This window comes from Aythya marila (assembly GCF_965140915.1).
Source record: "Aythya marila genome assembly, chromosome: 3".
Lineage (NCBI taxonomy): Eukaryota > Metazoa > Chordata > Aves > Anseriformes > Anatidae > Aythya > Aythya marila.
The window spans coordinates 117,717,413-117,744,285 of record NC_139044.1 but is presented as its reverse complement, the minus strand read 5'-3'; the positions used below and the strand labels follow the sequence as shown (position 1 = coordinate 117,744,285).

At 49.1% G+C, this 26,873-nt stretch overlaps 1 protein-coding gene across 4 annotated transcripts in view; it reads left to right on the top strand.

The window, feature by feature from the left end:
* EXTL3 (exostosin like glycosyltransferase 3) overlaps positions 1-26,873 on the top strand; it is a 109,871-nt gene that overhangs the window by 44,170 nt on the left and 38,828 nt on the right. For all 4 annotated transcript variants that reach the window (XM_082757715.1, XM_082757714.1, XM_082757713.1 and 1 more), the window contains one exon: positions 22,177-22,277. The gene's annotated coding sequence lies outside the window, so the exon portion shown is untranslated. The remainder of the gene's footprint in view (positions 1-22,176; positions 22,278-26,873) is intronic.

Genomic DNA, 26,873 nt, shown 5'->3' with positions numbered 1-26,873 from the left:
CAAGGGATTGTTGATGCCCTGTGACTTGTTTTGATTTTGATATTCTCTTCCCCCTACTCCTTTTCCACACTTGCTATGCAAAATATAGCACGCTCTCCAAATCTGGAGGGGAGAATAAAACCTATTATTTTCCATCACGAACTATTTGTATCCCATGTTACATACCCTTGGTAGGGGATCATTTTTTTTTCTTTTATTATTATTTTTATATTGTCATAATTTATCAAATCGCAGCATGCCTCTGTGGATTGGCTGGGTGTTGCCTTTTGGCCTAGGTTGGGCAGCAAGCCGGTCACAAAACAGGGAAATGAGTGAAAACACGGCCTGACGTTTTTTATTTTGAGGTGGGTGTGAAATACTAGATGAATTCCTCCATTCCTTGGACTCGAGTTCCTGTGAGTTCATACTGGCAACATTTGGGTAGCTAAGACCTAAAGCTTTCTTCTTCCAAATGCTGATTTTATTGCTAGAAGTACTTTGAGAAGGTCTCTACAAATCCATACTACTCGAATTTAGTTTTAAAGGCAGGCTTGGGTATACATCTTGTTTCCAAGAGAACAATAATAAGAATTTTTAGATTCAAAAGTTACAGGTTCAGCCCAGGTTCTGCTACAGCCTTTCGACAAGATCCTAAGTACATGTGAGTAAAATGGGAAGAGTATTTCCATTTTGAAATAAGTTCACTGTTGTTGATACTTGCTGAGGGACTGGGTCCTTGCATGCTGCATCTGTTTGCCTTCATCCATCCTGATGTGCCCTTGTAGGTGGTGTTTGGCACCACACAATTTAGGTGAGTTTGCAGGCAGGCTGAGCACGGACTGCCTATGAGGGAAGTATAGATATAAGAAACTGGGTTTTAGGAAAACTAGGTGCTCCAGGACACCCCCCCCCAAGTCTACCACTTAAGAAAGTTTGACTATTGCTTCTACTCTTCTGAGGCTTCATTAATCTTGACCTTAAAAGCATGTGAGACTTTCTTGATTTATTTATTTAACTTGAAGAAAGTGGAAGGTATCATTTGAAGTCATTGAATGTTGAAGTTCCTAATTATGTGTGGGAATTAAGGCTACAAAAACACTTCAAGAGCAGCTATGTACGGCCACTTTCATCAGCCCCTGTGTTGAAGCTCAGTCTGTTTGTTTTAGCACTTAAACCCTTCCTCCTGTTTGCTCTTCAAAGTAATGCTGTGGGACAGCAGGCTGGAGCCTGTCCCACCGCGTACATCTCTGTTGGACAGTGAACTAGCTCTTAGTGACAAATTCTTGTCTTATTGGCAAGGGTTTAAGAGCCAGAGAAATGAAATGCAGTGTGATAACTTGCTTTTTCCCTCTTCAGATCCCAAACCAGAGTACATGGCAGGATGTGATGTGCTTATTCTCTGCTGCCTGATGCTTCTGGCTCGAGGGACGTGATGCTCCGAATTGAATCGAGCATCCCTGGCTCCCACAAAGGGGCGGGGGAGATGTGTGACTTCATGGAGATTCGTGTCCCTGTTTGCCTGTGTGAACTTCGTTATGGGAGCAGGCTTGTGTGACTCCCACATAACATGTAGAAAATTTTCTTCTCCCTAGAAGAGAGTTCTGAATTCTGCCAAGCGTGTAGTTGTTTTTTCAAGCAATAAATCCCAGCGTGTTGCCTGCACTTCACTCCTAACCAAAATCCGTGGTATTTGTCGGGTAGGGACAGCAACAGGCGCTGCCGGCCTGTGCGTGACGCCTTCAGGGGGAATGGAAGAGCTCTGAGTCAACAGTGACTTAACCAACAAGTCTGAGAACAAGAGATGAGCTCATCTGAGCATCCTAATAGTCATTTGTTCTTTATGCAACCGTGGAGGTTTGAGCTTAGGGCGCAGTGTTTCCAGCTGCCCTCAGGCTGCCTGTGATGTGCTGGGAGGGGTATTCCCAGAGCAGGCCTCAGCCGGAGGAGGCTTTCTCGTTATTTCTTGTGCTAAAGAGCTCGTGACGCTCGTTTGAGAAATGTCAGGCACGATGCTTATTTGAGAAATGTCAGGGAGAGTGTTGCCTGGTATTTGGAAACAAATTTTGCTTCAGTGTCCCTTTATATCTGGTGTTATTGCCTCCTGCCAACCCCCTTTCCCAACTGAGGAGGCTGTGCAGGGCACGCAGCTCTTGTGGCAATGGTCCTTCAGGACCTTGGGTGGGGGAATAAAGGGTGGGTGGCTTCCAGCAGGGCCTTAGAAGAGGAAATGAAGCAAAATAGAGAAATTTCACACACAAACTTTGTTTCGTGTTGAGATGAGTAATGAGGGAGGTCGTTGGCCCGATGCCTGCTCCCCTGTGCACCATCCTGGGCTTCTCTCACTGAAAAATGGGACTCCTGCTCCTGCTCTTCAGGGTCTTTTTGATCTTCCAGGAGAGCTTCATCCGAAGAGAGCTCAAAATTACACCTCTGAAATTGCAGTTCTGTCATTCCAAGCACAGCCTTGTGTACCATTGACAGATAATTCCTCTCTCTTGAAATACGGGGAGCCATCGTACGTGTTGCGCTCTCCCAGCTGCGTATTAGCTACTTTTAGCTCTGGGGCTCTTCTGTGTCTGGATCAGAAGAGATCAACAAGTTTGTCATGATTTGTTTCCTTCTGTACGTCATGAATACGGCACTTCAGAGGATTTTTTTTCCCCATCTCTATCTTGTTTACTTGAACTTCTTGTAGGCCTTTCCTTTGGGCCTGGATTTAGTTGTTGAATTGTGCCTCGGGAACTTGAGCTGGTATTCAGTCATCCCTTGCTTTAAAAGCTGGCTGGAAGTCCATTCCTCCTGCTTGACCTCTGCTGTCTGCCTGCCCCAGTGGCCTTTTTATTCTCCTAGCAGATCTGCTTTTCTGAAGCCAGTTGAGTTATTCCCCCTCACCGCCGTGTTGTGTTTTCCCTCAACTGGTGTGCTTAATTCAATTCATATCCTCCAAGCAGTCTTTTTTGCTTAACAGAGTTGATGCAGTGAAATGAACTTGGAAGATGAATTTGTTATTCCCTAATATTTTCCAATTCCCTAGCCTCCCATTTTTTTTGAGCAGAAACCTCCCGTTGAGCTCTTTTGTAAGTGCTTTGTGTCTCAACTTTTTCTCTTAACGGCTGGCTGCTGGGCTACGGCGCTCAACGCGCAAGTATAATAGCCCTGAGCATCGTGTAATGCTTTCCATTTGCAAGATCTCGAAGCCCCAGACAGCTATATGTTCACAGCTCTGCAGAAATACAGCCATCGGGGAGGCAGAGGGATGATTATCAACCGCAAGGAGGTCTTGAAGAAGCCCTTCCAGAGGAGGGCCTCAAAAAGGCTTAGCCTCAAAAAGGCTTAGAGGACTGCAGCACCTCTCCTAGGAAAATAAGGCTGAGGGCTGGGGTTGTTTAGGCTTACAGGGGGTAATGGCAAGCTAAAAGAGTAGATTTGGGTTAGATATTAGTAAGAAACTCTTCAAATATTAGGAAGAAACTCTTCACAATGAGGGCGGCAAGGCCTGAGGAGCTGTGGGTGCCCCAAATCCCAGCAGGGCCCAAGGCCAGGCTGGATGGGGCTGGGGGCAGCCTGGGCCCAAACAGGTCACCTACTGGGGGCTGTTTGGGACCACGTGGGCTTTAAGGTGTCATAGAATCATTAAGGTTGGAAAAGACCTTCAAGATCATCTGGTCCAACCATCCCCTACGACCAATGTCACCCACTAAACCATGTCCCCAAGCACCATGTCCAACCTTTCCTTGAACACCCCCAGGGATGGCGATGCTGAGCCTTTGGTTTGGGATCAGAAAGCAGGGCTGAGGGTGCCATAGGATGTTTGGAAGAATTGCCTTGAGGCTCACAGTCCATCTGCATATTCAAGCACACTAATTTGAATTCAACTTGGCTGGTTCAATTGCTTGAAGTTTATGAAGTTTGGTTGTTACTCACAATGAAATTTGCCTGGAGGATTGCCTTAATTTACTTCCAGAGTAAAATTAAGCCAATTTGAAAGAGGTCGCTTCTGTAAATAAAAGGGTAGTATGGTTGAGCTAATTGTTTTTCTTATGAATACCCCTTTTAGAATAGCTTTCCCCCAATGACCCCGTAGTGAGGTGAGCACTGGATTAGCACCCAGGGTTTCTTGCTCTTGTCACAAGGTGTTGGCTTGCTTTTATTCATGCCCCATTTATTTGCCTTTGATGTGGGCATACTGACTGGGTACTGGCTGTTCTGTCTCACCACGTTTGTGTGTATTTTTGGGGTGCACAGCAACCCTACCACATTATCAGGAGAAATCTGCCTTTCCTGTCCCTCTACACAGTAAGATAACTTCAATCTAGCAGAGCTGGATTAAATTTAAAATAACTTTAAACTAAGTAATATATATATATATTATTTTTTTCTCCAGAGCAGTAAAGCAATAAATTAGAAAAGCTGCTTTTATGCTTTTAGAAAATTGCCATTTTTGTTTATCCTTTTTCTGAATCTTTGATGAGGAAGTTAATGTTTCTGTGAAATGTAAAGGCTTTAAAGATGCTCCAAAAATGGTCAAAAACAAAGGAAAACTTGCGTAGCTCATGAATCTGTTTTCTCATGGATTTTTTTTTCTTAGTGGATGTACTAAAGGCTGAATAATCTTGCTAGAACTTGCTTCTCAGATTTCAGGGCAAGCCTGCTTTGAACCTCTCGAATCCATGCACATAATTCACCCTTCCTGGCAAAAGCTCTGATCCTGGTTTTCCTTGTAAAATCAATAAATGGAGATAAAGAAGAAAAGCGAGCGTTAAGATCTTTGAGCGGAGGGCAGAGATGCTCCTTTTGCAGGCACTTGGAAGCAACGAAATTTGAGTAATTTTCCTCCTCTCAAGCTGCTGCTCTTTTTGTGTGTATTCACGTTTAAAGTCGTGCTCATCCTCCCATTTCTGCTAGGAGGGGAACACTTGGGCTCCAGCTGCACTTCAGCAGATGGCTGTTAGGTAAGTGTGTGAGCAGGAGCGAGAGACCCATAGTTTCTCTCAGGCATCGCAGACTAAATACAATTTCTCTGTAAAAGCACCTGGATGTGCTCTCAAGGTTAGACCCTGTAATATTGCAACCTGAAGTCATCCTTTCTACTGAAACACGTTACAGAGCTTAAACAAATTATGTAGTTTCTTTCTGAAGGGCTGTTTGGTAAGCTGAGGTTTTATGTGCCTGTAATTCATTTGGGGAGCTTCAATTCTTGATGCAAATCAACGTCTCAGCATTGGTTTGAGCCCATGAGTAAATACACGAAGCCTGTGTGAGTTGCACAGCCCTTGTACGCGGTTATCAGCGGTCACAGGCATCGTGGTAATGCTCCTCTGTTGGGATACTGCTCCCCTCCCTAATGAATTCCTTATTTAATTATCAGGTAAAGGATAGATGGGCTCATTTGATGGGGTTTAATTAGCCTGGCAATTCAGTTTGTTAACCCGCTTTTTAAATTTTCAAGGTTTCTATTCTTTCAGTCCATTTTTTTTTCTTTAAGCCAGGAATTTTTTCTCCCCATAGGTCAAGTGTTTTCCCCAGGCAAGAGGACAGGGATTATCAGTCAGAAGCTGAAAGCCCTTGGGGCCAGGAGTGCTTGCTCCCCTCGAGCCGAGGTGTCCCAGTGGCCGTGCTGGAATACGCAGCGTAGAGAAGCCTTCAAATGTCTCCTGAACTGCTCAGAGAGCAGATTTTTCTCAAATCTTTCATTGCATAAAGTGAGTTTTAGTCACTGACGGTGGCCTGTTGGCAGGGACCTTGGCAGTGAATGCTTTCTTTTCTTCGTGATGGGATCAAACAGCGTGTGGGTCGCTGCATGGCTGGTGCTAAGTCCTAATCCCACAGAGAGCAGGTCCTGCCCAGCAGAGAGGATGTGAAGCAGCTCCGTGTGCTCTCTTACAGGGAGTTCATGCAGTTCTTTCCAGTATTAAGTGAGCAGACACTCAAAACGTTGATGTATTTGGAAGATTTACCCCCATGGAAGTAGGTCTCCTCCCCATCCAGCCCCAAACACTTCCCCTGGTCGGTGCAGTGCTGTTGAGGGCTGCCACCCTTCTCCTTGCTGGTCCCTTATCAGGGGACAGGAGGGAGCTCTGGTCCCTAGATCCTACTCCTCCATCAGTTTTGCAGTTTTAAGATGCTGTTGTTTAGTTTTGTTTTTTTTTTTAAAAAAAAAAAGCTTTAACGTGTTGTGTATCTCTTGGGGAGAATGGGGATGGGGAAAGCCTTTTCCCTTTGCCTTTTTAGTGCACTCAGATTTTCCTGGAACTTCCCCCATCATCATTTCTTACGGTGCTAAATCTGGACTCGTGGGGCATTCTGAAATGGGAGATTATCACAAACAGTGGTGCAACTTCAGCACGTTGAGACAGAGCCTTCTGGTGAGTGGGGCAAGGATTTTTGGCAACCTCAGCACCTCCAGCTCAACACTGGCTGGTGCCAGGACCCGTTCCCTGGCCTGATGAGCCCTCCTGGCACCATCTGCACACCATCACACTGTTCAACAGCCTTCACATGAGCACAGCCCTGTCCCAGTTGCTTTTGGGAGAGGTCCCCAGCATGTGCCATTTCCTGACCCTTACCTTGGGGCTGTCTGGATCGACTCAGGCATGATTTAACTTACTACTATAGGCCCAGGCACTGCATTTAGTCCTTGTTCCTATTATTTATCCACTTGTGCATCTTTATTCTTGTCATCTCTCTGTGTAGGGGCTGAACTCTTCCAGTTGAGGTGCTTTTCCAGGATGGGACTGTGTTCTTGGGGCCATCTCTGTTCATCCTGCAGTGCTGCCCAGCAGCATCGTCCTTCAGCTTGCTGGTAGTAGCTGGTCTTCCCATGGCAGGATTTGCCTCTGTTCTAGTTTTTTCAGTCCTTTCTGCCACCTTAAAACTCTGATTTTTGTGTTAGTGCCCGTCACAAGACAGGTTCTTTGTCTGCGTGTCTGCACCCTCAAATATTGATGTCAGTCTGCAAATATCGATGTCATCCTGGCAAATCCCCGTTCCCCGCTAATGTGTTCGGTGCTTAATGTGGAACAAAAACCTGGGGAATCCAAGCAAAGTGTGTCACCAGAAAGTGTTATCTACAAGTTCTGGACACGAGGCAGCCCTGGCATGGGTGTGCAGTGCCGATAGAAACCCGTGTCTGTGCACCACCAAAGGGACGGGGCTGCCCCAGCACGCTGCTGGGGTGCTGGGAGCACTGGAGCCAAAAGAAAAGAGGCAGATGGGGTGTGTAATTCTCAAATGTAATCCATTAAATTGCTTCAAAAATGAAATCCCTCCTGTTTTAAGATTTTGAAGGAGAGGGACCAAGGCTGCTTGCTTGTTGTGAACAAAGGAGAAGTTGAAAAGCACCAGGTTGCCTTAGATGATACTTCATTAACTGGGGGTCTTCATATGATGTCTAGGACTTAAATACTTGACAAAAAAATGTTGGTGGTGTGGGGGGCTTGTTTTTTTGTTGATTGTTTGTTTTGAGAAACACAAGCTGAGTAAAGAAACCTGTTTGAAGCACGTAAAACGTCTTGTGTCAGCAGAACCAGGTGCAGCTGAGGGTAATAGCCAAAACGTGCTGAAAGCAGATATCTTTATTCCCGTGTACTGTCAGCAGGGATTTCCCATTCACGTCTGATAATTCAGTTCCCAGTTGCAAACAAAATTTTACCTCCTTATTAATCCAGATCCCTAAGGTAACGCTGTTCTTCCAGCCTCCACGTGCACTTTCCTTGGATGGGGTTTCTTTCAGTGATCCAGGACCCTGCAGCCTGATGAAAGCAAGTCACCGTTTTTCTCCCCTGTAGTGCTTCTCCATCATTTTGGCAGGCCGGAGAGTTCGTCCTCCCAGAAGCTGGATAAAATCAAAAGGATATCTGAGGCTTGGGGCTCGTGGTTCTCCTTCGCAGCAGCTGGGCACTTATCAGAGATGCGCACGGCAGAAGGGTTGGCTCAGATAGCAAAGTGAAAAGCGAGCAGCTTTTATCTGCGTGCCCAGGGCGTGTTGATTGCTTGAGGTACTGCAAGCTCCGAAGTTGTTATGTGAAATTACCAGGAAATTACCATTATTTAGGTCAGCCAGATAGTTCTGAGTCGCCTTTCATGTAGGCACAGCGCTCGTTACACCCATACTTCAAAAAAAATAAAAAAAAAAAATCAGGGCTGAAGGAGCAAGCTGCTGGGTGTCGATACAGGCAGCACTTCTGGTACCCTCTGGAGTCAACATAAATGCGAGTGGGAATGAAGTACCCGGGTATAATATTAGGTGAGTTTTATGTACAGGTGGTCAGGCTGTTCTGTTTAGCAGACCCTGTTGCTCATCCGTGGAGATGCTGGAGAAGAACAACAACAAAAGGCAATGGTTTGCAAAGATGTCAAAGCACGAGGCTTAAGTCTGCTCACCAGGAATCCGTTTCTGCGTCTGGATGAAGCCTGGAGCCAGGTTTGTGCTCCCCAGGTGAAGACTTCGTTTGAGCCGACATTAATCTCGCCCTGCCATCCGTAACGTGATCACGTCTTCCAAAATTTCTGCATAATGTAAAACTTCCTAGCTTGGGTTTTTTCGATGGGAAGGCTTTGGACAAGCCCACGCTGTACAAAATGCGTGGCGCAAAATTAAAGGAGCCCCAGATCTGCCCCATGCAGTATGAAATGGAGGGGTTGTAGTTGAAGACAGCTCTGTTTGATGTTACTGGCATGCAGCTGCTTGTCGCCAGACGTCTTCGAGGAACATCGGAGCAGCTAAATGCCAACCAGAATGCAAGTCTGAGATCTTGGGACTGGGGGGAGCGGGGATCTTGTCAACTGGTGTGTGTTAATTCATACGTGTGCTCTCTCCAGCGCTCCTGTTCCCTAATTACAGCCCTGCTGCTGGTGCTGGGATGAATCAGAGCAGCTCACCGCGGGACAAGATGTAGAAGAATCCAGGATGGAGAGCCTGGATGAAGCTCTCAGGGCTCTGATCGTGCCTCTCCACCTTGCTGTGATCCCTGGGAGCTTCTGGTCTGGAAGCAGATCCACCGAGGGACGGGCTGCTGCGCGGGAAGCCTGAGCAAATGGCTCATTTGCATGGCTCCTTCGTGTGTTTTTTGCAGAGCCTGCTTCATGCTGCAGAGCGCCAGGCTTCGCTTCTGACGAGCAGGTGTTTGGCAAGCGGAGACATCGCACCACGGCCGGGCTACAGGAGGAGGAATCTGTTACCGGCGCCTCGATTCAGAGTCCTGGCTGCCGATCGGGAAACTTCGGCTTGAAAAGTTTTCTGAAGTTCTTTGCTTGGAAATAAAAAAAAAAAAAAAAAAAAAAAAAAAAGGTCGTTCTGCTGGGCTTCCAGCCCCGTGCTTAAAAACGGGGCTGTGCAGTAGGATCTGGTCCTAGGGAGAATTCGTTGATGTTCCCAACAAGGGAACCCCGAGTTCTTTCGCCTTTCTGTGCCGCTGCTGCCCTGCAAATATATCAGCCTCGTTGGCTCTCTGTTATTAGGGACAGAGCATTTAGCCCTTTGTCCTTTGCAAAATCTAATTCAGTAGACTTCAGAATTTGACTCGAAATAAAGCCACAAGTGAAAGTTTGACTCAAGTAGAGCCTTGGCTTCAACCACCCAGGTTGTTGTTTTGTGTTTTTTTTTTTTTTTGTAAGACTCTTGGGAAAGCTTTCTCCCTGAGAAGTGAAGTCTGCCCTTTCATCCTGTAAAGAGCACACAGGGGGTTTAACGTTTGGTGGACATCAGCCAAAAGATGCTGCATGAAAGGCAGAAGTTGCATAGTGGCTTTTCCAAAGCCTTGCTCCGATTTTTGCCCTCACCGAAAAGAAATAATTTATCTTTCAGAGAGATTTCAGAGCTGTAGGAGCTGTGTCCAGCGGGAGCCCAGGAGCAAAGTCGGTCAGTGTGGCCGACTTCACCGTGAGGCTTCACCCCGAAAGCAAATCCTCGCTGTTTGTCTGCTCCCTGGCTGCTTCAGCATCGTGTGCTCTGCCTTCCAGCTGGCTGAAACGGGCACGAAGCGTTGTTGCTGCCTTTCTTCCAAGGAGCTGGCAAAGCCCCGAGCTGCGAATCCTTCAGCACGGACACAGAAACTGCATCGCCGTGCTGCAGGTGGGGGTGGTACACGAGGAGAGGTGGTTGCACACCTGATAACAGGTCCTGCTGCGTCTTTTCCTGCCAGATTACCCCCAAATTCCTTTCCTGGTGCTGAAGCTACCCCGAGGAGCGAACGCGTTGTCCCAACAATTTGCCATCGGTGTGGTGCGAGAGCTTTGAACTGGAAGGTGCACACGTTAGGTGGCTTTTGGCCATCTGAGCGAGCATCTCCAAACATTTTACAAAGAAATACCCCCCTGCACTGCCCCCTGCAAAGAAAAACTGGGAGAAGACCCCAATATCGGGATATATTTGGTTCGAGCAATGTCAAATTTCAGGCTTAAACTAGTGAAGTTTAAGAAATGAGCACCCCTCTCCTCCTTGCTTTTATTCTTTTGTTGTATTTATCCTGTTCTCTCCTATGTCCCACCATCCCTCTCTTTTTATTTCTTCTTGGATCCTGCAGTTTGGGTCTGATTGAAGCAGAGGGGTCAGGAGGGTTCACTAAGAACCCTTGCTCCCACGCTCAGGTTTCATTTCAGAGTCAGATTTAGGAAACAACTTAAGCCAGACCAGCAAAAGATGCATTATTTATTTTATTTTACTTATTTATTTATTTATTTTTCCCCTTCATGTCTCCCAAGATGATTATTTGAGACCAGCTTGGGAGATAAATCCTGAAATAAGTTTCCTGGCGGCGTGGGGCTGTGGGCACGGCGTGGGTGTCCCTGTAAAAGTGGGATGCTCGGAGGAACCGGCTAGATAAATCCGGTGTAATGAAGTCCTTCGGTCTTGTTACAGGCGAATCTGTAAGACGCTTCGCATCCTGTCGAAGGGGAAGTTTCTCTCGATGATATTTCTACCCTCGGTTACTATTTGTGACCCGCGAGGTCCCTCGTGGCTCACCGAGGAATGCTGCGAGCGGGGGAAGTGGAGCAGATGAAGCCAATTCCCTGAGGTTGCTCAGGAGGTCTGAGCTGCAGCTGGGAATAAAACCCCAGTCATCCGCCACCCCTTGCTTTTAACTACCCTACGAGAATTTCCTCCTAGTGAGCTCCTGATGGAAACCGCGGGGCCAAATGAAGCGGGCAGATTGCAGTCGCTGCTGGAGGATGGCTGCAGCCTCGCTCTGCTCGCTGCTCATTTGGAAAGTTTCCTGCCTCCTCCCCTCCGGTGCTCCACCTTGCCACGTTGTGGGAGGGGGAAAAAAGAGTTTGAATGACCGTGAAGAGCCCAGATGTTGTGGCACGGGGGGCAAGGAAGCACGAGTGGGCTCCCCGTGATGCGCAGAGCTAAAAATAGTGAGCACGGAGCTGCCTCTCCGCAGCTCGGTGGGCACACGTGCCTCTCCAGATGCATCTTCCTCGGAGCGGGGTGCAGGCAGGCGGCTTCGTGGCTTCGTTTCTCGGCGTTTTGATTTCTTTTTTTCTTGTTCTCAGAGTGCCTGCGGGCCCGAGGGGAGCTCAGAGCCCTGTTAGGTCCTCGGCTGGGCGCGAAACGGATGCGTCGCGAGAGACTCTGTAGGTGAATTGAAGATTGACGGGGAGGAAGGCAGCAGCCGCGTGACATAAGGCAGCAATAACCAGCTTTAACGAGGCTCAGATTGTGCAAGGAGTTGCTTTATTAGCTGCTGCGAGCGCAGGCAGTGCCCTCAACTCATCCCCTGTCAAAGCAGCACCATCGTGCGCTCGCATGACGTGGTCCGGGGGGTACAGGTCCCTTGGGAGAGCCCGTCCTGGTGGCACAGGACCTGGACAACCTCCCGAAGAGCCCTTAGGACTTTTTGGTGACTTCAGGTCTGGGATGGCGATGGGGAGAGCACACCCAGGCGTTTGGGGGATGTTTTCTTAGCTCGTGGGGTGTGCAGGGAGTAGGGAACAAGCGGAGCGAAGCGACTGCTGCTCCCTGCAGCACGGATCGTAGTAACGTTGCTATGGCCACAAATCTCTCAAATTGCTGCAGCCAATTCACGAATTTCCTTCTTTTTTTTATTACCTCCTAATATCGAAAACGAGCTGTGCTGCCGGAAACCTCTCCCAAGGAAATCTCCTACTGCCAGAGACGGCGAGAGCCGCGCCGGGGGCTGGGTGCAGGTAACGAGCTGTTGTAGGGGCATGCTGCAAGGAGAAGCTCTCATTTTGGGATGCTTTTGAGGCAGAAGTAATTAATTTAAACACCCAACTGCTCGCTTACATCCCGTGGCTCCCTGTTAATTAGTTAGCCCATCGCCAGGGTGATTGGAGGTGGTCCTGTGGGGGTTGTGTTAGGGCTTTGGGCTTTTGGCTGCGAGCAGGAGGCTCCTAAACAGCCCTAATGCCTCTGTGACTGCCTTCGGTGGCTCTGGGCAAATGGTTTAGCTCTTCCTTGCCTTAATTCACTTAATTATTGCTTCCCAGCATCTGCAGGTTCTCATAATTGTGCTACTGGTTGTGCGTTGAGGCAGTAGCAAAGCAGATCTGTGGTCTTGCACAGGGGGAATCTCCAGCACGTTTCCCAGGCAATCTGCAGCCAAGCAAGCAGCAAAACTCCTCCTAAAACTGGATGCCAGCGGGTGGTGCCGGCGTGACCTCGTTGGCTTGAAATCAAACTTATTGTCATCAGTTTATCGATGTGACGCTCACTGAAAACACCTCCTCGGTCCTTGCTGTCTTCAGAATCACGGGTTAGGTTTCACCCTGGTTTGAAATGTTGGAGCAAAAGCTTTAGAGCATAAAAACCTTGGTATTTCATGATTTTTTTTTGCCTATTTGCAGCGCGTGTTGTTTGAGGATCTGTGAGATTTATGGCTGTCCGACGGGATGGAGCATTCCTGCCTGGGAGGGGAAAAGGCAGCGCCCCGCGAGCGTCTGGGTTAAGGGTTTTGAGCTTTTAATGACTGCTGGCTTGTTCTGCTCCGGCTGGTTTGGTTTTGAGGCTGTTGTGGGTCCCTGTGCAGCGCCTTGGGTTTGGGGCCAGCGTCGGGAACAAGAAGCTTTCAGCACAGGGGCTGGGTTCAGCTGCTGGGTGATGGGATGAGCCTCTGAGGCATCCCAATTTGGGGCTGGAGACAGGATCGGACCCAAGGCAGAAGCTGTGTGCCGTGCTCTCACCCCATTTTTTTCCTGTTTGGTTTGCACTTCCTTCTCCCGAGACTTGCGCTCACCATACCAGTGTTTTGAGTTAATTTCTAAGAAAAAAAACACCCCTGTTTCTGCAGCTTCAGAGGCAGGAAATCCTCGTTAACTGCAGCGTGGCTTTATCAGCCTGTTCTCACGCTGGCAGCCTGAGCTTTGCCATCCCCAGTTCCCCTTCCCGTGGCTCAGCAGGCTTGGTGGGGCTGCTTGTAGCTCCCTGAGTGGCTGGAAACATCAAGGCTGTGCTGAACAGGTTTGAACCGCAGAGAAATTTGACAGAAATTATGGCTGGGGAAGTCCTAAATTCCCCCTTTCCCCACAACTCGCTGTCCTAAATGACTTTTTCTTTTAACCTGTGACCTTTTCTCTTGCTGTTATGTTAGAAAATCAGTTTGAAGCGTCCCAAATGTGTGTGAGGATCCTTCCCAGCCTCTCTGGCTGCCTGTAGGAGAGGGCAGAGCACGGAGCCAACTGCGCGTGGCTGCAGGTATTTCCCACCAGAGGTGGATCCCTGCCTCGGGTACAGATAATTCCCTATCATATCACCTAATAATCATAACCACCTGATCTCTATCACCTGGGTAGAGGAGAACGTGCTCCTTTTCACCCAGGACTCCACTTATTCCTTTCCTCTTTTGCTGGTCACCACCTCAGCACCTCCACTAAACCATCTCCAGTGCCCAGGACTCGGTTCTGCTCTGTGCCCTTAATAAAAAGGCTCTGCTGCTCTCAAATACAGATAATAAATACCTCTGATCCTCCACGTGTGTGTTTGGAGGTGCAAAAATGGGGCAGATTTCTGGGGAAATCTTTCCCAGCTCCCTTCCTGGGATCAGCATTCAGTGACCTTATCGCGTGCTCCAGCCCCATCGCCTTTATCTCGATCGTTCTGAGATTACCTATCTGAAAGTGCCAGAGGGTTATTAATCAGCTCTGAAATCGCCACATTAAATATCTCTAATTATTCTGGGGGCTTTCCAGTGAGCGGAAATTGATGCTGAAACCTGCACTTTCTGGCCAAGCTGTGCCGGAGTGCCCAGATCTTGCTCCATGCCCCTCGGAGAATGAATTTTAGGAGGGACCAAGCGTGGAATAAGGTTTCTGCTCCTAACTCTTGCCTGAAGTTTTTAGGAAAGGGAGAACTTCTGCCAGCCAGGTGGGCCTTGCTCGTGTTGACAGCACAATTTCCCCCCCTGGTTTTGCATTCCTCGTACAACCAAACCTTTTCTCTTTCCCTCCTGCCTCTCTCTCCATCACAGCCAGGAGGGTTTTCTCCTCCAGCAGGCAGAGTGAGAGCTTTAGTGATGCTTTCTGACTCTGCTGGGGGCTTTGAGGGGCTGACCTTTCCATCCCTGGGGTCCTGCGGGTCAAACCATTTCCACCTTTATCCTTCCCACCTGCTGCATACATAAAACCCCTCCAACACCTGGAAGAAGCCAAAAAAAGCCAGGTGCTGACTGCACTCCTGCCCTTTCCAAAATAAGCAAAGATCCTGCTTTCGTCTCCCCTATCTCCTCCCATTCTCTACATTTCCATGTGAGTTTTCTTGGGAAAAATACTCATTTTTTGTTCCCTCTCCTGCAGCAGAACAAGCAGGAAGGGCTGAGCCGCGCCATCGTCTGCATTACGCAGCGCTGATGCAAATCTGAAGCTAAATTCAAGCTTTAGACGGTAAAAAGCTGTGACTTGGAAGAGCATTAAAGCCGTGTTACGTCTACACGGGGCTCTTTAAATCATAAATATCATATATTTTACTGATCTGCAGAGGAAAGCTGCTTACAGTCAGTGGATGGCGGGCAAGGGAATCCGCTCCCCACTCCGGATGCCTGGAGCTTTGTAAAAACATTTTCCACAGTCTGCTGCACGCATTGTAGCAAGAGGGCAAACTTCGCTGCCACTAACTTTGCCCTATTATTCCAATCTTTCACCCCAAAAACAAAATCCCGAGGCTCGTTACGCCGTGCCTCCGAGGACGCGAAGTGCCAGCCTTTCCGTGGGGCCAAATTTCCCGAAGCTTTGCATTTTAAATGTATTTTTTTTTAAAAAAAAGTGTTTTTAAGGTTGAGGTTGGAATGATACGGCTTCCATCTGGGAGCTATTTTAGTTTAAATTTGCAAAAACGTGCTCTCAAACACACGCGAAAACAGATTGTCCTTCCTCGTGTACAATCTCTCAAGGCGTAGGTATTTTTTTTATAGGTTTAGAGCAAGAGTTACTGGGGCTTTTAATAGAGCATCACCCATAAATTTCTTCTATGGATCATTTGGGGAAGATTAATAGGGGAAATGTGTTGATAGCAAAGAATATGAAGCTCTCCCTGTGCCCAGGTAGCTCAGTGGCCATAAAGTTGCTGGCTGGTTTTGCCTGAAAATGGGATGCACTCTGAGAAATCCCTTCTAAAAATCCCCTATAACGTTGGAAATCGAGCGTACCCGCACAGGAGCACACGTGCTCCACCCTAAATGCCTGAAGAATTTACCAGCTGGTCCCTGGTCAGGGTGCCACAGGGTTGTGCAGTGTGGGATTTTGTGCAATATGGGATTTTGTGCAGCTCGGATACGGGGAATAGATGAAGGTGGTGGGTGATGGGAGGCAGCAAGGTGTCTGGGATTTTTTCCAGGGGCTCCTGGAGACCTTCCAAAGAAAAAAAAAAAGAGCTCGTGGATGATGCAAAGCCCTGATTATGGAAACGCTGCGTGTCACAAGAAGCGTTTTATCTTCTTGCTCTGATGCCCTGCTGTGATGCAGGATGTTTGAAGAGAATTTGGCTTAAAATGTGCTTGTTAGGGTGCCTTGTGTAAAACTGGTACCTTCACAACGAAAATGGATGTTTTTGTTTGCAGAGAGGTGTTTGGGTGCTGCGGAACTCCTAGGGATGGGTAAAATGGTGAGGTTTTCTTCCAAAGGGCTACAGGGCCTAAATAGGATAACGAAACAAAACAAAAACTGCAGGTAAAGGTGGGTAAGGAGAGGAAAAGAGAGGAAAAAAAACTGTTTTCAGTTGCTTTTGTTTTGTCAGCCAGGAGTTGCGCTTTTGGGGAAGGCTCCAGTGAAAACGGCTCAGCTGCTTTGGAGAACGAGGCTGAGAACAGAGACAGCTCCAACGATTCAAAAGGAAAATAAAGAGGAAAAAAAAAAAAAAGAAAAATAAAAGCACAGTGACCGTTGGCCTTTAAAGCTGCCATGCCCCCACTCCTGGGAGCAGTGATTTGACGTCTGGCAGATGTCTCCTCTTGCAGTTCCCATGAAAATCCACCAAAGTGGAGCCAGCTTGGAAACGTGGAGGGGGAAGGAGCAAAGGAGGAGGAGGAGGGAGAAAAGCTGTGTTGCTTAAGCATCGCTGAACACCTCCCTCGAGCTTGTGCGTGTTAAAATTAAAGTTATCAGTGAGAGCAAGACCTGCAGGAGTCCTGGCTGGGAGGAGAAATGCGTGAGAGTCCTTGAAAGATGTGTTTTTCTTAAATTCGGAGGCTAATGCTTAAATTTGCCAGTTTTTCGAGTTATTTTCATCTGATGGTCAGTAGGGAAGCAGATGTGTTTTTAAGGATGGTTTTTCCCACTTAATTCATTTCCTTTTGTCCGTAGCAAAAGGAAATGGAGTGTAACACCCAGTGGTAGAGGTGTGGGGTGGGCAGAGGAGGAGGGCATGCCCAGCGAGCCCACCCCAGTTCCCAGAACAATTCCCAGTTCCCAGTAGTTCAGGGGCCAGCGGTGCCATCTGTGGGGACTGGGAAATACAAACAAAAAGGATGTTTTCACTTCCCAAAACTGCTTGCATGGAAATATTAGCAGGGCAGCTTATTTAGCTCCGACATCCGTGTGTTAAAGTAGACGTGGGAAAAGCTGGAAGAGCAGCGGGGCAGTGCCTGGAGGGGGGAGAAAATATATAGGCTTGAAATCCTTACATCTCCCACTGCCTTTGGTGGGTTGAGGGAGGAGAAAACACAAATCCCTTGCACGGAGAGAGGGTGCAGGATGCTGCCGAGGCTGGCGGAGGTGAAATTATGAAACAGGCACGTGCTGGGGTCCACCACTGGAGGAGATTCCCGGGAAGGACTGGCTTTTCTCTCTCTTTGGCCAAGCTTTGGCAGCTCTGGAAGCTGTCCTTTGGCTGAAAGCAGGTAACTGGGCTCACCGGGGGGCACGCAGCCAGGTATTTTCAGGTCAAAATGAGTTTTTCCTCGCCGTTGCCTTCCTCAGAGGTAAGAGTAAGAGGTCCTGACACTCCTTAGGCATCACCTTATCAGCTCAATGGGCAGGCTTGGGGACGTGGAAGGAATTTAGGGGGGTTTTAAAGGGGATCTTTGGTCAGTTTGGGATCTCAGTAGTTACTCGGTCGTGGAAAAGAGGACCTCCAAGGGATGCTGGAGCTCCTGAAGTGGGTGCTGGGGGCACCCGGAGCTTGCAGGTGGGCATCTCCAGCGTGTGAGCTGCACGGTGCGTGCAGGGCACGGTCCTGCTTGGCTGGAAGGGGATCGATTATCAGCTCGGATCCCTTTTCTTTCTGCTGACTCAGCAGCTTTTAGGGCATCTCGGAGCTGTTTCACCTCCTGTGGTGAGTCCCAGCCCAGACTGGAACAGCCTCTGGAGCTGAGCAGGCTGTAGGAGCTGATCTGCTGCTGGCAGGGTTGGGCTGGACTTTTGGGAACAAAAAAGTCATTTCCCAGCTTGTTGCTGGGAAATGAATTGTTTTTATTAGCTTCATAACAAGCTGAGTTTATCCCTGCTCTTCACAAACTTGTTTTAAGTGCACGGCACTAAATGGCACTGGAGGATACTTGACTATAACAATTTGCTCTCCTGACTCCCTCTCTTCCCTATTTTGCTAAATTTGCCCATTTTCTTTTACTATCCCTTTCAGCGTCCACTGAAATCATTTTAGGTTCACCCCTCGGTACCAAACCCATCACAACTTGCTTTCATCTCCCCCTCTCCATGCAATTACAGTTGCACAGACCTAAATTTCTGTCCTTGCATTGGGATCCTAAAATCTTTGCCTTGCCCAGCATGGTTTAAATTCACATTTTTTAGGATTTTCTCGCTAAATAGAAAGCGGATGGCGGATGGCTCCACGTCTTCATCACCTCACCCCTCTGCCCACATCAATTAGGGTGTTGCACCCTCGGATGATCTCCGCGGGTGTATTTTTGTGTTAGGTTGCTGCTGGAGGAGCCTCAGTGGATATATTCAGCTCCCTTAGTGCGGGGGATCGAGCTGAAATAAGGGTGCTGAGAGCAGGTTTCGGATGGCACAATAGAAGGCCGGACAATGCGGGAAATAATGACGGTACGGGCAGAGGAATGGAGGAAAAAAGGGACGTGGATGAGAGCCTCGGAAGAAAATAGGGAAGCGAGTGGATATAATTGGAGGGAAAAGGGGAGATGAAAGCAGGTTGTGATGGTTTTGGTACCAAGGGGCGAAGGTAAAAGTTTTTCAGTGGGCACCGAAAGGAACAGCAAAAGAAAATGGCCAAATTCAGCCAAAGAGGGAAGAGAGGAGGGCAGAAGAGCAAATTGTCCTTGGCCATGCCCTGCTGAGCCCTTTAATCCCCCTCTGCGTCCTCCTTCGGTCTCCACGCTGGAATTTCCCCCTTCTCCATCACTTTTTCCTCAGGGACGTAGCTTCGCCTTGCCCAGCCGTATTTATTTTCCTTTTCCAAGCGATCCTTGCTCATCCATCGCTGAGCACGGGCGTGCTGAGGCTCTCTGCAGCAGACATCTGCCGCTGGCTTCCCTGCCACCGCCAGCAGCGGTGAGGCTCTGGGTTCAAGGCTGGCAGTGCTCAGCAGAATAACCAAGGACGGAGCGACACGAAAAAAATGAAAATTATTTTTTTTTGTTTGTTTTCTTAAAAAAAAAGCAGCAGCAACTCGTGTATCAAAGATTAGAGGGGTCGTTTTCACACTAAATATTTCGATCCCCCCGGATGCCTCCTGGAAATCTGGAAAGACCTCAGCTCGCCGATGGGTAACGCATCAAAGCAGCACATGCAGATGGCACGGGGGGGTCGTGGGGCTCTGAGCCCGTGCCCAGGGAACGGCTACGGCCGTGCTGAGAGGCCGTCTGACCAGCTGCCTCCTTTTGGATGGCTCCTTGCATCAAAGGTGACCTGAAAGGCTTTTAATGCAGTAAAACAACAACAAAAAAACACCTCTAAAGCTTAAAAATCCCGAGCCTGGTTCTAAGGCTGCTGGTGCGGGGCTGAAAACTCCCTTCTAAGGCTTCCATCTCTGCAGGTCAAATAAATGACCTTCAGAGCATCGTTTCCTGCAGAAACCTTCCTAGCAGAGGTGCTTTTGAGGCACCAAATAAAGCTGCCTCAGCCTACGGAGCTTGGGCACCGAGATCCGCAGCCGGCAAGGCTGCCTCCGCCTGCGCCCCGAGCACCGAGCACCCCGGTTCAGCTGCCTCTTACCCAACTCAGGACCTGAATCGGGACGAGGGAGCAGCTCCTCGTGCATTTCCAGCTGAGGTTGGTCACAGGAACTCACTGCTTCGGCCAAAGCAAACTAAATTGCTTTTTAATCGTCGGTAGCGCCGAGTCCAGCAGGACCCCGAGGCGGTGCCTGGACGAAAAGCAGATGCCTGCTGGCTCGGGAATCTTCAGAACGCTCCTGCTTTTGCCAGCTCTGTTTGAGGCTTGCCTCTGCCAGCCAGGTCGCATTCCAGACCTACATCCATCTCCTCCGGGGACGGACCCAGCAGGAGAAAGGCGTTACCTCGGCGTGGCGAAACAAACCCCGCAGGGCTTCGGATGTTCGCGGCAGCTCCTGGGATCGGGGCTGGAGGAGCCGAGCTCCCCACCTCGTTCCTGATGTCCCTGTGATGCTGAGCAACACCTCTGGGAGCTGTGCCATGGAAATCTCAAGGTTTGAGGTGCTGTCCCGTGCCCCTCAAGAGGTTTTTTGGCCTCTGTCCCTCGCCTAGGAGCACGAGCAAAGTGGCGCGTGTCCATCCCGGGCATGGCACATCCCACCTGGGGGACGAAGGTAAAGGAGAGAAGCAAACTGGCACCGGGTCTCCTTCAATGCCAAATACCAGTTCTTTAAAGGCTGGGGCTTTTCTTTTTGTGCTTTTCCTTCTTTTTTATTTTTTTTAAACAGCAGCTTGCTCAGGGAGGGACCTTGTGACAGCACCTCTAAAATCCTTCAGCTGCTTGAATCGCTCCAAGGAGCCAGGCAATAAAAGAGCTGGAATAAAACGTATCCCACAATGTCCTTCACTTCTGCTGACAACTGCAGTTTAAATTACTGGTGCAACCTTTTAGCATAGCTAGCTTGTAAAAACTAATAAAAAATAAAATGAAGTCGTAACAGCTCCTTGCCACCGCTTCTCCGAGGGGGAGCAGAGAGCGAAGCTGCCTTTCTTTTCGGCCGAGCTGGAGGAATGTACCAGTACTGCTGCTGATGTTGTTTCCTGATCCCTGGCATTAATGCAGCTTGTAATTTTTACATTTTGTTACACGGTGGTTATGGGAGAAGGGGGCTTTGCTTTTATTGTCGGGTGTTGCTCATCCCATGAGCACCCTAATGTTGTTCAGAGCTTGCATGAGAATTGCGCTCCGGAGCTGGCAGTGGGAGAGGTTGGTTTGGGTGACGCCAATTTGGGCATCCTATTTCGTGGGGGGCTAAAGGTTTCTTTCTATTTCTTTGTGCTCTGAATTCTTAGGTCCCACATGTCTTGGGTTTCAGGGACCCAGAATAAGTGGGGTCACCGAAAACCTTGCCAGACCTCGGTCAGGGAGCCAGGCAGGGCTGCGGGTAGTGTCGTTCAGCCTCAAAGCGTGGATTTTGTGGGGCACAAGGAAGCGAAATCCTCAGCTGCGGCTGTTGGGTAACATCTTCCCTCGTCATTTCTGAAGAACTCTGGAAAGGGCTTTGCAATCCGGGGAGGAATCGGGGGCGGAGGGGTCACGGCTCTTGGTTCCCATTTCTGCAAACATCTCGGAGCCTCGCGCAGCTGGAAACGCGCCACGTCCCGCAGCTTGCCAAGCCCGAAGAGCTCTCTTCGGGGTATGTTTACTTCTTCAGAGCTCAGAGATGCAGGAATTGGGAAGCCTTTTGCCAGCAAACGATGGAGGCAGCTTTTAAAAGCAGCTGCCAGTCCCGTTGCCGGAGCCCAGCACCGAGCCAAGCTGCTCCTGCTCCGCTTTGCTCCCCGTGGGGAGCGCCGGCAGAGCTCGGGCTGCGAGGCTGGAAAGCATTAGTGAAAATAAGGGTGGGAAGAGGGAGATTTGGGAGCTCTGCTCGTGCTCCTCGCCAAAACTACGACCGGCCAGAGCTGTGGAGGAGCCCGGAGGCAGGATGTGGATGGCCCCGACGGGCAGCACCGAACCAAAAGGAGATGCTGCCCGCTGCAGGGGTATCCGCTGCTGAATGGCTGTCCTCAGTAGCTAAAGGTATTGTGTTTTGGGTCAGTTTGCTGTGTGTTTAGCTGCTGAGAGCTGACGTTTTCTTGCAGCAGAAGCATGGCTGAAGTGGGATTTGAGCTGGGGAAAAGCCTGGCTGAGGAAATGTTGGGAATTGCTGGGCTTGGGGCTGGAGCTGGAGGGAGAGCTCGTGGTGCATCGCGGAACAGCTCGGGCTGGGCGGCTCGCAGTGCTCCCCTTTGACCTTGGCACTTAAGGAATAAAATTGACTTCTTTTTTTTTGGTGGGAAACGGTCGAATGGATGTGACTGCAGAGCTTTTGGTTGCCAGGTGCTGTCGGGAAAATGTTTTCCGTTAGGGGAGCTGGGAACTGCGAGCCGCCTTGGAGCTGGCGACCCACATCTCGTCCTGTTTATCTACAAAGAATTGGAAGTATCCCTTCTCCTGGCTGTCTGGTGTAGGGAGAGCTATCAGTAGCTGTGCCTGTTTCCTCAGCTGGTGTCAGTCCTGTGGGAGCACTGGGGCTGCAGGAATCTCTTGTTTTGAAGTGGCCTGGAAGGAGAGTTTTCACCAATTTGCTATTAGGCGGCGTCTCTCGAGGCGATGGGTAATGAGTTTCTTAAATACACGTGGTCTTGTTTCTGTTCTTATATTAAACAGGAGAGGAACCCTCGAGATCAACACTTAGAGGAAGAGGAGAAGAAGAAGAGGAGGAGCTGATGTGATGCCGGACAGCTGCGAGCCAAGAAGCGGTGCAGAAGGTAAGGCGCAAAGGAGCCCTGCAGCACCAGGCTGCGCCGTGCCCGACTTTAAACTGCTTCTCCCCTTGCTGTATTCTAACACCAGAACATCACAGTGGTGTGGTTTTCCAGCACCGTTCTCCCTTCTCACCATACCCATTAAAGTAATGATGAGAGATGGGGAAAGCTTCGAAGAGTTGGGCAGCACCGGGGCAGTGTCACCGTGGAGTCTTGCTCGACCCCTTATATTTTTTGGCCATCCGCTTTCATTCAAGCATTTCTTATTTACTCCAAGTCCTCGCCAACTGCAGCTGGCAGAGCCGCAGGGGAAGAAGCAGTGTTTCACGAGGTTCTGATTCCAGCACTTTAAATTCTGGCTTTAAAAGCAGCACTGGATGCTGCTGATGCTCTGAGCTCGCTCGCTTGATGTCTCCGTGCCTCAGGACCCGAATCCTGGTGCTCAGCAGGGAGGTGAGGATCTGAAACCACGTGCGTGATCTGCAAATTTTTCTTCTGTAGTTTCATTCCTTGAGCAGATTTTTGTCCCAAAAAGCTTTGTAACCAAGGTAGGTTCGCCGTGTAAGGGTTGGTCCATGGGCTGCTGATGCTGGGGCGTGTGGTTGATGGGGGAGCACGGGCAATCACACCGCGGAGGCTGGAGGCTGCTGCCAGCAGCACATTTCTCCTCCACTTTTCCTGTCGCTCCTGTAGTGGAGCCAGAGGATGGGAATTTGGGTCCCTCACTGAGAGGCAGACCCTGGGGTATTGCCAAAACCACTGAAGAAGCTGGGCTTGGGTGAAGGGGAAGTGGCTGGAGCACGGCATCACTTCTGCCTTCAGGTTTGGCTCCTGATCCTGATCGTACTCCTGCTCCTAGGAAAACTTGGATGAAATGCCATGGCCCAGACCGCAAGCAGCAGACTGGGTGCTCGCGAGGTCCCGTTTGGCCTTGAACTCTGCAAATCTGTGAAAAAATCACAGCTGCAGCCCTGCTGACACAGTTCAAGCCCCTGCTTTGACTTGCTGTCAGAAGATTCCTCCAGGAGCTCCGTGTGTCCTTGTGTGTCGTGCTCGGAGCATCTGCTCCGGGTGTGCTTGGCTTGAGCTGCTTCCAGCAGAGATTTCGCTGCTGGTTTCCTCCAGGAAATGCAGCCCTGCAGGATGGTGCTTGGCTGTGGCAATCGAGCCATAATGGTGCTCGTTTCAGTTCCCTTTTTGTTGTTAAGTTCCCTTCTTGTTTCGTTCGCTGTGTTTTAGCTCTCTGCCTTCCCCCAGCTGCCCGTCTGCGTACATCTGGGGCGGGAGAGGAGGTTCTGCCTTGTTGGAGTGAAAGAGTAAATCCTTTTTGATTTATTCCAGAGCAGCCCTCGAGCTCAGCTCCCGTGAGAGCCTGCTGACTTGCAGTTCAAAAGCTCTCACTTCTTTGAGGCCAGGCTCTGGTCTCCCATCTTGCCTCAAAGTTAAGCTGAAAGAGAAAAATCTTTTCTTCTTTTTTAAAAAAAAAAGAGGGGAGAGCAAATAAGCGTGCTGCGTAAGGGAAGCAGCCCTACCTGCAGCAGGAGGGAAAGCCAACGTACAGAATTTCGGGTTAAAATCCGGTCGGTTCGTGTCGGCTTTATTTTCAAGGACCTAGCACATTGTTTAGGAAGTGTTTGGCCGGGATAAATACTTCCTTCCCAGGCAGTGCACTTGGCTGGCTGAGATCCAGCCCCTGAGCTGAGCCTACATTAAAGCAGCTTTGGTGTTTAAAGCCCTACACGGCAGTGGTACTTCTGATCCCGAATTTCCTGCAGATCTGCCGATAACGAGGTCTGAGAACTCAGCTCGGGCCGGGTTTTGCACGTGCTCGCTGCCAGCTTTGGTCCTTGCACTGAATTTCACTGCAGGCAGGAGCACAGCTCACCATCACCGACACGTTTTTTTTAGGAAGAAACACAAAAAGGACATCTCAGGTGAACGTTTAGACCTCACATCTGCATTTTTTGTTTCTTTCTGCCCGCTCTGAGCCTTTCGAGGTGGAAGCTAAGCTGCTCGGATGCAAGCTCTAGCACGTGTGGCATGCAGTGCAAGCTGAAGTGTGGCTTTCTAATGCTAACATCATCCCATGGAGCAGTATTAGCTCTGAGCAGCAGTTGTTGTTCATATCAAATAGCCATCTTGACATAGCAGAGGGATGGGTTTTCACCTTAAAATGCCTGATATACTGGGCATTAGCAGTGAATACGGACTGTGAAGCCCCATATTGATGACAGGCAGTGCACTCGGAGATGCAGACAGCTCTCTGTCATATATAGATGTAAGTACAGTGCAAAATGAGTGTGTTATTATAAAATAAGTGAGGTATTATATGCTAGTTGTCTCCCTTAGGACCCTTCTTAGGCTGTATTTATGCAGTCGTTGCTACAGCTGTGTTTGCAAGGGCAGAGGTAATAGCCAGAAGACCTTTAATATATGGGACCCTCCTTGGAAAACCTGCTTTTCCCTGAGCAAGGTGACCTTGGCTCTGCTTCTAACGGGGGAAAGCAGCACTGCGGTGGAAAGCAGCTGCTGGTCGGTGCCGTGAAGGCTTGGTCGGATGCCAGCAGAAGATAAAACACAGGTTGGGGCGGTCTGCAGCTCAAACTGCAAGTGGGGTTGTCAGCCTTGCCATACAAGATCTGCGTGCTCTTCCCAAGTTGTATATACCAAATACATCCCTGGGAGGTGTGTATTATTTTATTTTTTTTTAATTTTTATTTGAATAACCGGTGATGGTGTGGCACAGTGGGAAGAAAAACAGCTTTCCTGCCTGCCTCCAAGGATCGCAGTGAGCTGGGCAGTGGGTACCAGCTAAGCTAGCCCTTACGGGCATGGGAAAAACCCCGCATGATGTTTTGCAAGCCATTCTTATCAAGCTTACCATTTTCAGAAACTATTTCAAGGTTTTCTGGTCCGTGGAACGCAGGTTTGTGTGCCCTGGAGAACGCCCCGGTGTTTCTGCCCCCTTTCAGGAGAAATCCCTGCAGAAAGCCAGCTGCAATTGCAGTCATTTTCTGGCACGGCTGCATACAGAAAATCCAGTGGGCTCTGGTTACGACCCCAAGCCAGGTAATGTAGACTCTTTAGTCCTGTCACCACTTCTCCTGCTCTTACTTCAGCGGAGCAGAACCACACACCGACCTTCTCCCACAGCTCCTCATCCCGAGCCAGCGATGAAGTAGGAGAATGTTGTGTTTTTTTTTCCCCAAATCGAATTTGAAACGCGATGACTGCACCGTTCTTCAGCAGCCTCCAACTTAACAACAAAGAAACTTCGCAGAGCACTTGGCAGGAGCCTCTGTACATAATTTAGATCATAATCAGATGCATTAACACATTTCAGATGGATCTCATGGGGGCCGAGAAGACGAGGTGTGCTGGGTAATTTCTTCCCAGATTTCTTTACCTGATTGTTTATGGCGCTGGGGGACTTCATTTGTGGCCCAAATGTCACCAGCAGAATCCTGCTGCTTCGTGCGGCTGCATTTAGAGGAGCTCGGCGCCCGGCTTCAAATCACCTAATTGGCATTAGCGTCAGTCTTTTCGGCTGTGCCTGTGTCATAGGGGGGGAGGACGAGAGGAACAAAAGCGGGGACCCTGTTCTGCAAATTGTTGAATTTCTCCTGTGCCTGAGGCTCGGTGGGAGGAGCAGCGTGCTTCACGCTGAGCACAATCAGCTCCGCTTCCAGAGGGCTGATATCACGGGGGATGCTCTCCCTCCCCACCTTTTCATTTCGGCTGTTATACATAAAGCAGCTCTGATTTTATAAAGCACCCGAAAGCTTTTGGGCACTCCACGCGAGGAGATGATCAGAGATGGCTCACGTCGCTCCGTTGTTTTGTCAGGAATCCACCCATGCCGAGAGCGTCCTTGTTGTGAAATCTTCCCTTCGACAGAAAATCCTGCTGCTGCTGCTTTGATGAACGATGTTTTGCATTTCTTTCCGCTCTGCTGGGCTGTATTATCCCCTCTGAAGGTGGGAAGTGAAGTTCCCTGACGCTTCGCTGTCTCCTTTGTACGTGCTGCAGTAATAACCCATCCCACGTGTTTCGTGGGCATTTATTTATTATTAATGTTTATCAACTAGTGTAAAATCACAGTTCACATCCCTCCCCTGCCATGGGCTGTCAAGGCCAGGCACAGATGAAATGCCAGGGCTGACAGCCTGCTCCCTGGGGTGCAGGGGCACTGGGACCAGTTGGAAAGCCCCAGGGCTTTACTGGTACAGCACATTTGGTGACCTTACCAAAAATCATATGGCCAAAACAGTTTTGGGAGCAGAAGATCCTTTGAAGGCCAGAGGAGGAGGAACACAGATGTCTGTTTGGCTGTCTCCCTCCTTTTTATTCCTTTTTTTTTTCCTTTTTTTTTTTTTTCCTTAGCAGTTGTTTATCACCATTTCCCCAGGAAATGATGGCACTCGGCATCCCGGGTTAGCAGAGGTTTTAAAGGGAGTTTTCCAACAGAACATAATTAGGATGAAAAGATGGAGAGCCTTAAAAATCGGAGGTGATTGGGCTGTTGACTTTATTTATTTATTTTTGCTTTTTTTTTTTAACTTTTTTTTGTTGTTGTTGAAAATATCCCTCGTCCTTCAC